This window comes from Mastomys coucha, chromosome X (assembly GCF_008632895.1).
Source record: "Mastomys coucha isolate ucsf_1 chromosome X, UCSF_Mcou_1, whole genome shotgun sequence".
Lineage (NCBI taxonomy): Eukaryota > Metazoa > Chordata > Mammalia > Rodentia > Muridae > Mastomys > Mastomys coucha.
The window spans coordinates 7,334,414-7,344,750 of record NC_045030.1 but is presented as its reverse complement, the minus strand read 5'-3'; the positions used below and the strand labels follow the sequence as shown (position 1 = coordinate 7,344,750).

The following is a 10,337-nucleotide window of genomic DNA, read 5'->3' as shown; positions in this document are numbered from 1 at the left end:
CCTGCTCGATTAGCTATGGCTCCTCTCCTCACTCCCGTCAGCGAGCCCAAGCCCTGGGGCGGTAAAGGCAGCCGCCTCCCTTGAGGGAGAGGCGGCGGCGGCCGGCTCCCGCGAGGCCTGGGAGCCGGTGCAAGGCAGGGAGGGGGTTCAGTGGGACAGGGAGGAGGGCTAGAACGGGCCGTTTACCGAGAGGTGGCGGCTCCGCCACCGGCGGAGTCTAGCTTCCGCAGCCTTGGGTACCACAGCCTCGTCAATATGGCGGATCCAACAAATTAAGAAAGAAAAGGAAATACAAAAAGAAAAAGAAAGAAAACCCGCACGGCCAGTGGCAGTGGCGGTGTCGGAGTCGGCGGCGGCGGCAGCGGCAGCGGCGACAGCAGCGACAGCAGCAACAGCGGCAGCAGCGCAGACTCCCACTAGCCTCAGCGCCGCCCAAGGCTCAGCGCTTCTCCGCCCCCGTCAGGGCCCTCCCCCCCTAAGCCCCGCCCCTCATCGCTCGGCCGGGCCCCTCCCCCTGCCCAGCCCCCCGCTGGGCCAGCTGCCCCCTCTCCCTGTCCACCTTTGGGTTGGTGAGGGAATGAAAGGAAGAACGCTGTGGGCCACTAGGGGGCCCAGACAAGGCAGTGGACGCCTGGAACAGAGCAAGCTGGGGGGGCGGGGGGAGGGGAAGACAATGCTAGGGAAAGATTGTTCAGCCGTACTGTCGCTTCCGGACGGCTCCTCCAGGGGGTCATGCGAGGGCCTGAGACTCTTACAAACCCCTCAGCTAGGGGACGGAACCGACCGTAGACGAAGGACACAGAACACTCCAAAGAGGAGAGTGGGGTGGGGGAAGGGAGAGATCCGCATGCAGCCTGGGCAAAGGGACCAACTAGTCTGTCTGGAATGGCCGGGATGTGGCCAAGAGAGGGTTAAGTACGCAAGCTGCAGCCGCCTCGCTGAGTTCGACTAGGGCTGCTTGTTTTTGTTCCATTGTGAACCGTGGCCCCACCACCGAGTGCCCGGATGGTGACGTCACCTGCCTCCCCCTTTTCCGGGATGGTTCGGGGGATGGGGGGGTGACGGAAAGGCGAGATTCCTGGGTCCCAGTGCTAGGCGTTTGCACCCGCATTGCTTGAGGGTCTTGACTGTGCAGCTGACCCATGTCATGTGACATGAGGATAGGACAGGCCAATGAGCAATGGTGCCAGGTCCTAAGGGTTCGGCCACCTGCACCCTGCCGATAGGGGGAAGGTGTGGCTTGAACTCCAGAGCCGGGGGGAGGGGGAGCTGCTTCCCACTCCACTTTGAGGGAGGCGCTTTAAGCAGCTCATTCACACGATCCTGCAGCATCAGTACCTAAAAGCATTTCGTCAGTCTTAAAGGCCTAGTGACTGGGACTGAGGACATTTTGAAATACTGGAATCCTTACAACACTAAAGACAAAAAATTATGCACAGTCCTAGACACCTTAGCTACTCGGTAATACTAAGTGTAGCAAAATGAACTTCTATTGCCATATCATCAACACCATTCAGTGTGAGAACCTGGGAGGGACTTATGAACCCATCCGCTATGTCAGGGACTATTTTCTGCATATTGAGAACCCAAAGTACAGGCTACAGAAGAAACACTTATCAGAGCAATCTCAAACGTTGGTAGGTTTGAAACAATTCTATAATTTACCTAAAATTCACAAATAAAGAGGAAATAAATACAATTACTGATCGATCATATTTCATTTTGACTTAAAAATGCCTGTTGGCAGCAAATCTCATTTAAAATCATTATAAAATTCTATAAAGTCCATTATATTTCATATAGGGTAGTTGAACTTATGCTATAAACAGTCATTTCTATTTAAAAAACATTTATCTATTTATTTCATGTATGTGAGTACACTGTAGCTGTCTTCAGACACACCAGAAGAAGGCATTAGACCCCATTACAGATGGTTGTGAGCCACCCTGTGGTTGCTGAGGATTGAACTCAGGACCTCTGGAAGAGCAATTAGGGCTCTTAACCACTGAGCTGTCTCTCCAGCCCAACACAGTCATTTCTAATAAAGGAATGCTAAATGGAATCCCAAAGAATTTAGGTGACAACACTTTACCAGTGTAATTTTTTAAAACCATTACTCTATACAGCACAAGACTGTTTTCACCACAAAACTAATAGCTTGCCCTAAACACATTATTTATAGTCCTTATTATAACTCTTAACACATGCAATCTTGTTTATATAATTACTTCCTTGCATGCTTTCCCTTGCTTATGGAGCCTCCAGAGAGAGCCTACGACCCATGTAACACTCTTAATTTGCTAAGTACATGGCATAGTGGGTTTTATTTAATCCTCAGAACTCTCTGAAACAGATGAATAGGTATTTCTAGCCTTGATTTTAAATAGGAAAACAAAACGTGTAAATCATTTGTTTAAGATCAACAAGATTGGTAAGTAAATGTTTTTTTTCAGCCATATCTAAAGTGCATCCTTAACAAAAATGTCCACAGTAGACAATTCTATTCAGCATTATACTTGAGGCTCTAGCCAGAGAAGGAAAAGAAATGAAAGATACCCAGATAAGAAAGGAACAAATAAAACTTTCCTTGCAAATAACAATCTTACACAGGGAAAACCCTAGGTAATCCAATATGAAAAAGACCAATAAACTAATACATGATTTTTAACAAGACTAAGGCTAAAGATCTGTTTACCTCCCTTCATCCTCTCAAAAAAGCTATCATATTATATTCTATAAATATGATTACTATGTGTCAATTTAAAATAACAATCCAACCCTTTTTAGGCAACCTACAGAATGTTTCTTTTAAAATCTCTGTAAATCATTTATCTAATAAGAAATTAAAATCCATAATATTAACTTTAACTCAACAGCAAAACAAAACCCTTCAATATAGAAGTAAGCAAAAGGGTCTAGAGTGAGTTCTAGGACATCCAGGACTACACGGAAAAACTCTGCCTAAAACACCAGCAAAACCAAAAATAAAACAAAACAAAAAAGCAAAAGGAGCTGGTGAGATGGCTCAGTGGGTAAAGGTGCTTGCTATCAAGCCTGACAACTTGAGTTTGATCCTTGGAACCCACATGGTAGAAGTAAATAAGCTACTTCAAGTTGTCCTCTGATCTCTTGTAATGCATGTACACACACACACACACACACACACACACACACACAAATTTTAAAAATGTAAAAACTAAGCAAAGGAAACTGGGTAGAAGGCAGTTACAGTTGCCTATAATCCCAGCACTTTGGAGGAGGCAGAGGCAGAGGCAGAGGCAGAGGGAGAGGCAGAGGCAGAGGCAGAGGCAGGACAACGTTTAGTTTGACTCCAGCCTGAGTTATATAGTCAAACTCTATCTCAAAAAGGTAAAATTAAAATTTAAAAATGAAAATAGGCAAAGAATCTGAACACACATTCATCAAATATGTGAATGGCCAATACATACATGAATAAAATACCTAACATGGCCATTCATTAGAGAAATGCAAATCAAAACCATGTGAGATAACACTTCATAGTCAGTAGAAAGACTATTGCAGAAAAAGCAAGCTATTGAGCAAGGAGATAATTTCTCTGCCAAGATGCAGAGAAATTGAAATTCTACCTTGCTGGTGGAAAAGTAAAATGGTGCAGCTGCTACTGAAAGCCATAAGGCAGATCTTCAAAAACAAACAAACAAACAAACATAACATTACTAAGTCTACTCCTAGATAAACCCAAAGAACTGAAAGCAGGGACCCAAACAATTGCTTGTATAGCAAAGTTCATAGTCACAATAGCCAAATGTGGGAACCACTCAGATGTTGAGTAGATGAATGGATAAACAAAATGTGGGAAACATATACAATGAATGTTACTCAGTCTTAAAAAGGAGTAAGTCTCTGACAGACACTAGAACATACAAGAACCTTGAAAACATATGAGTAAAATAAGCAGAACACAAAAGCTCCCATGTGATTTCACTGCTGTGTGGTACCAAGAGTAGACAAAGCAGGATAGAGGCTGCTGGAGCAGGAGAAGTAAGGATGATGGGAGCTTCAGTTTTAGGGACATGGGATTTCCATGGAGATGACAAAAATGGTACAATATTGTTAATGTACTTAATACCACAGAACAGCACACTTAAGGTAATTATAATGGTAAATTTTAGGTATGTTTTACTATATATTTTTAAGGGTGAAAGACTAGGGGTGTTCCTCAGTAATGCTTAGCACAAGTGAGGCTCTGCAGTCAATCCTCAGAGCTCTCCCACTGCCATTCAAAGAGGGAAAAAATTCCAATCAAATATTGTTAATTTCCTATGGTGATCTACATATTATACTCTTAGCTGCACGTCTAGTTTTAAGTCTTAGTTGTCCAGCTACTCCCCAGGAGGAAGTGTACACTTGGCTCCCAGGCTGGGTATGGCTGCAGGACTGCCCCCTGTGACATCCTCCATCCAGTTCATGAGACAGGATAGGTTCAATGCCACAGGATAACTGAATGAAAACTCACTATAGTCAAGCCCTTTCTTCTCACTTCCTTTATCTTGGTTTCTGTTTTCTAACACTTGTCCTTTCAGGTTGAAGACTGTAATTTTTTTTAACTTCCTGGTTCTTCACCATCAAGACAGAACTTTACTATATTCCATTTCCTCATAAAATTTCCCATTGCACTCTATCCCCTTCCCCACTCAACCCAAAAAAATATCTGCTAAGTATATTCATTGCTTACTAGCATACATCCTGAAATGTAAGCTTTCTTGAGGACGAATTTCAAAGAAGTTCTGTACTCAAGGGGTTAAATGTTTCTCCCTATAAAAAAATCTCCCATTTAGAAATGATCTGTCCATCTTGCTCTAATGGTGCCTCTCTGAAACTAACCTATTTGCAGTCAAGGACTTGGATATAACATCCAGCAAGAACACCAAGAGTAACCCTGGTGTTGGATCATCTCTGTATCTGAGGTATATACACACAAAGGAGACATGGCCTATACCTGCCCACTTGATAGAGTTAAAGTAAATGCTTTCATCTTGGTATCTGTACCAGCAGTCACCCCATTACATATCATACCCATTACAAGGAAAATATCAAGGATTATTATCAAATCAAAGAATATTTAAGATTACTAAATGTCTGGAGAGTTATGAAATAGGACAGTTGTCTCAAATTTCATAATAAACCTTAATATATTTGATATTAAGTTGTGAAACTGAACCGAAATTTCTAAACTATTCACAAGATAGACATTTTAATCAACCATGTTTTCTCTTCCTGGATTTTGTGCTATTTTCATTTTTTTAGCTATTTACAACTTGTAATTTGTGGTAGTTCCTTTTTTCATTGTAAATATTCTCTTTTGTATTTTGTATTTTAATTTTGAAAAGTTTGCAGAAAGTTTCCTACATTATGTCAGATTTCACAAAGCCCAGAGTTTCTCCCATTATCTCATTAGAAACTATGGATCAAGCCAGGCAGAGGTGGCACACACCTTTAGTCCCAGCACTTGGGAAGCAGAGGCAGGCAGATTTCTGAGTTCGAGGCCAGCCTGGTCTACTCTGATACTGTTGATACTCTAAAAAAGATGAAATATTTTTCGCCTTAATTTTATCTCTCTCTCTCTCTCTCTCTCTCTTTTTTTTTTGTATTTGTTTTGAGACAGGGTCTCTCTCCATAGCCCTAGCTGTCCTGGAATTCATTATGTAGACCAGACTAGTCTCAAACTTACAGAGCTCCATCAACCTTGGCCTTGAGTGCTGGAATTAAAAGTATGGGCCACCATGAGCAGCTCAGCTTGGTTTTCAAGCTGATCAGTACCCCAACCCTGTGCAGGAAACTGCATGGCTCTTGTAGGATACCCAAAAAGGGACCACATGCAGGAACAAAAACAGAGGAATCATAAGGCAGCAGGCCAGGCCACCAAAGATAAGAAGTCACGGAAAAGCACAGGTGACAAATACCTATATCACTAAAACAGCTCTTTTCAAACTGTTGATACTCTTTTTTTTTTTTTTTTTTTTTTTTTTTTTTTTTTTTTTTTAGTGTGAGAGAGAGTTTCATATTGTTACACAGATTACATCTACTCCTGGCCCTATCATGTTTTAGTAACTCCAGTTCCTCACAGGGGTATAGCTCAGATACTTGTCTGGAATAGTCTGAATTTTTCAGGTCTTCCCTATTAACAATATAAGCCTCCTAAGTTTATTGTACACAGAAAAACAACATGACTCTTTTAATCATATTCACATCAAAACATGATATTCTACAGGACCAATTTGTTGATCTTTCAGCTGGCTTTGTCATTCAGGAAATGAGAAAAAGACTGGGGCTGAAGAAATGGCTCAGTATTAGAATACTTGCTGATCTTACTGAGGACCCAGATTCACTTCCCAAGCATCCACAGGGCAGCTCACCACTATCGTAGCTCCAGTTCCAGGAGACCCAATGCCCTCTTCGAACATAAGCACCAGGCACTCACACAGGACACATACATACACATACAGGCAAAATACATGTATAAAATAAACATAAACTTTTTCACAAAAGAAAAAAGAGAGCATTATTGAAATTCACAGAATAAAAAAATTATAAGAGATTTTATTTTTTTACAATCTAGTTTCTTAATAGAATTGTTTGGGAAAAATTTTTTAAAACTCTGTTAAAATTCTGAATTCTAAAACCATTCTCAGTAATTGAAACAGCTTCTTTAAAGCCTTTGTAAATAACATAGCAATGACATGAATGCTCCGTTTTCTACAGAACTTTCTAGAATTAAGACTGGTAGTGAGAAGAATTCAACTAAAAGAGATGCTTCCCAGATAATTCCATGGCAGGCTACTGAAGTGTGAGTTCTATTTATTCCATAATTTCTAAGACATTATTCATTAACCAAGTTTGTATGTTTGAGAGTGTGGTCATAGAGTGATTATTCTATTAAAGACATCCTGCAATTCTGAACTTTTTGCTGATTCATATAGGCCCATTTTTTCCTTTCAATTAACAATAGTAGGATTTGGGTACATGCTTATTTTTGTATTGTAAACATTGAATGCTTTATTGCTAAAAACAGACATGGTTCTTTTTTTTTTTACTGGTTCTTTTTTTTTTAAGATTTATTTATTTATTTATTTATTTATTTTATGTGAATACATCGCTGTCTTCGGACACACCAGAAGAGGGCATCGGATCCCATTACAGATGGTTGTGAGTCACCATGTGAATGCTGGGAATTGAACTCAGGACCTCTGGAAGAGCATCCAGTGCTCTCAACGGCTGAGCCATCTCTCCAGCCCTCTTTATTGGTTCTTAAGTGTCTTTTGTCTCTTACTCTTTTAAAGACTTCATGCCAGGCAGTGGTAGTAGTGGTGCATGCTTTTAATCCCAGCACTCAGGAGGCAGAGGCAGACACATCTCAGTGAGCTTGAGGTCAGCTTGGTCTATAGATCAATTTCCAGGACAGCCAGAAATCTGTGTTAGTTTTTTTTTAAAGATTTATTTTATGTTATTTAAGTACAGTATCACTGTCTACAGACACACCAGAAGAGAGCATCAGATCCTATAACAGATGGTTGTCAGCCACCATGTGGTTCCTAGGAATTGAACTCAGGACCTCTAGAAGCAAGAGCCTGTGCTCTTAACCACTGGGCCATCATCTCTCTAGCCCTACAGAGAAACCCATTCTTAAAAAAAAAAAAATCTTTTTTGGAAAAACATGAATGGCTACCTGTCATCTGTCTAGCATAAACTGCCTCCTTTCCACTTTTAGGTTCATTCTAGGACCTTGCTTTTTTTTTGAGGGTTGAGTGGGGTACAACAGCAGACATGCCAGCTCTGCCCTTGCTTTTGCCAGCCCATCTGGTTGTTTACAGGAGGTGCTGCTGTTGGAGGCTAGCTGTTCTCTCTCAGTTTGCTTAAGCACTCAGCCAGCCTTTCCTTGGTCAAGTCCTTCAACAAACATGGAAGTGCTTACTGAGAGAGTGACGTATGACAGCTTTCAAATGTGTGCTACAAATGGCAATGGAAAAGCAGTGTTCTGGAAAAGGCCTTTCCATGCACTTTATAACATCCGGGACCAGAAGCGCAACGCAAACAAAACTCTCCTATGGATCAAACACAAACAATTTAACAGAATATGATGACATTACAAAAATGTCTGGCCAAGAGAGGAGAAACTGTCTTGTATTCTATCACCAAAACCAACAACTAATATCATTTTAACATATTTCCTTTCAGATTTATTTGAATGAGTAGTTTTTATAAAAGTCAATTCTTAAAATAATATAACAAAATTAAAACATTTGAAGTTTTTGTTTGTTTTGTTTTTGAGATAAGGTCACATGTATCCCAGGCTGAAATCAAATTTGCTATGGAGCTGAGACTGACCTGGATCATTAACCCTCTGCCTTCACTTCTTAAATGCTGAGATTACAGGCATGCCTTGCCATATCTGGGTTAAGTTTAGAAAATTGAAAGACAAAAATATTTTTCACAGTGCTGAAATACAACTGCTAAAATCTGTTATATATATATATATATTTACTCATCCTCAAAGATCTCAGTGTTGGTCTTTTGAGAAATAGATATCTATGAATACCTATTTTTCACATGAGCACTGGTTCATTTACACAGTGTCAGCATGTTCTTTATCTTCTCCACTAACTTTTAGAAAATTTAAAATGGGGGGCTGGAGACACGGCTCAGCGGTTAAGAGCACTGACTGCTCTTCTGAAGGACCTGAGTTCAATTCCCAGCAACCACATGATGGCTAACACCATCTGTAGTGAGATCTGACACCCTCTTCTGCTGTGTCTGAAGACAGCTACAGTGTACTTACATATAATAAATAAATCTTTAAAAAAAAAAGAAAGAAAATTTAAAATGTTTTACGCATCATTCCACATCTGGGTATTCAGAACTAACTAGTTTTAATAAACAGTATCACACTGGGTAAACACTGGACAACTGAATAATCAGTCCTTTACTGACAAATATTTGGTATGTTATTTAATCTTTTTGCTATGATAAGAAAATGCTGACTTCCAGTTTCTCACCCGGCACATGAGGACCTCAGGAGTCATCATTGCTGACCTTACAATTACAGAAAAGCAAATACCCTTAAAGTCAACAACTCTGCTTAGAGCAATCAGAAAATTGAGGTCACAAGGTTAAAAGTGCTAAGCCCCCCCCCCACACACACACACATGACAGAGGCATGACAAGTTGAGAAAAAAATCACAGTTTACCAAAGCCGAAATTTAGAATACAAGTCTGCCGGCTTGAGCCAAAACTAGGGTAGGTACAGTTAAGTGGTAATTGAAACTGTGTGTGGACAAACCTGAGAGTAAAAACTACTAGCTGATAGTTTTGTGCGTTTTAACTCAAGAACTCTGCAGGTTTGAGGGTGTACCTTTGAGCGTGTTTCAGGAGGTTATTGCCTGCTTCTCAACCAGACAGGAGAAGAAACTATTTTGAAATATTCTTAAGAGGATTTTGTTCTCAACAAAAGTATGGCTGCAAGGAAAAGTATTTTACCAAAGTCTAACCACCTTAGGTATGGTTCTAATCAAACTGGAGGACCTCTAACCTCAGACACAGGGAAAAGGAATGCCAGACCTCAGCCCTCTCCAGCCTGCCAATGTAGATGGGTGGGAGGTTAAGGAACATAAGCCAAATTCCCAATCCAGCCATGGATCCAGCTGCACAAACTCACTAAAAGACTGACACTAAATGTATAAGACTGTAGTATCTTTGCCCTCTCCAACACTGCAGCCACATCAGTGAAGATTCAACCATGCTAGCAATGGTTACTCTTTACATCATGCCTGCCTGTCAACAAGAACATTAAAAGCACATTGAGAAAAAATTTTAAATACAGTTTCAAGAGCTAAGCCTCAGAGCTCATGCAGTTATTGGAGAGATACTGGTCATATCAGCAGGAATTTAAAACCACTAAAATATACTAAGGGATTTAATAATAATAAAAAAAAACTGGAATGCATTCCAAATAAGACAGAAATTCTAAGAACAAATAGAAAATGTTAGAAATCAAAATGGGGTCTATAGATGTAGGACAGTCATAAGCAAGACATAGACATAGTATGAACAAGGCCCTAGATACAATCCCCAGGTATAAGTATGCACACACACACACACACACACACACACACATATACATACACACACATACCCCACAAATTCTAAACAACCACAACAGAAATCAAGAGAACCTTTGAGAAGCTCAATTATAGCCTGATATGTAAAGTCAGGAAAAGGTCAGAGAACATGAACATATGCCAATAGAAACCTCTAAAATGTTAATGGAAAAAAAAAAGAAAGGAAGGAAGGAAGGAAGG

At 40.6% G+C, this 10,337-nt stretch overlaps 1 protein-coding gene across 9 annotated transcripts in view; it reads right to left on the bottom strand.

Moving 5' to 3' along the window:
• Usp9x (ubiquitin specific peptidase 9 X-linked) overlaps nucleotides 1-10,337 on the bottom strand; it is a 138,204-nt gene that overhangs the window by 106,719 nt on the left and 21,148 nt on the right. For 2 of the 9 annotated variants that reach the window (XM_031341892.1, XM_031342235.1), the window contains exon 1: nucleotides 187-444. The exons of 5 other annotated variants lie outside the window; for them this stretch is intronic. The gene's annotated coding sequence lies outside the window, so the exon portion shown is untranslated. Of the gene's footprint in view, nucleotides 1-186; nucleotides 445-10,337 lie in introns of those variants that run through there. 2 more of the 9 variants (XM_031342286.1, XM_031342324.1) reach the window with 1 other exon arrangement.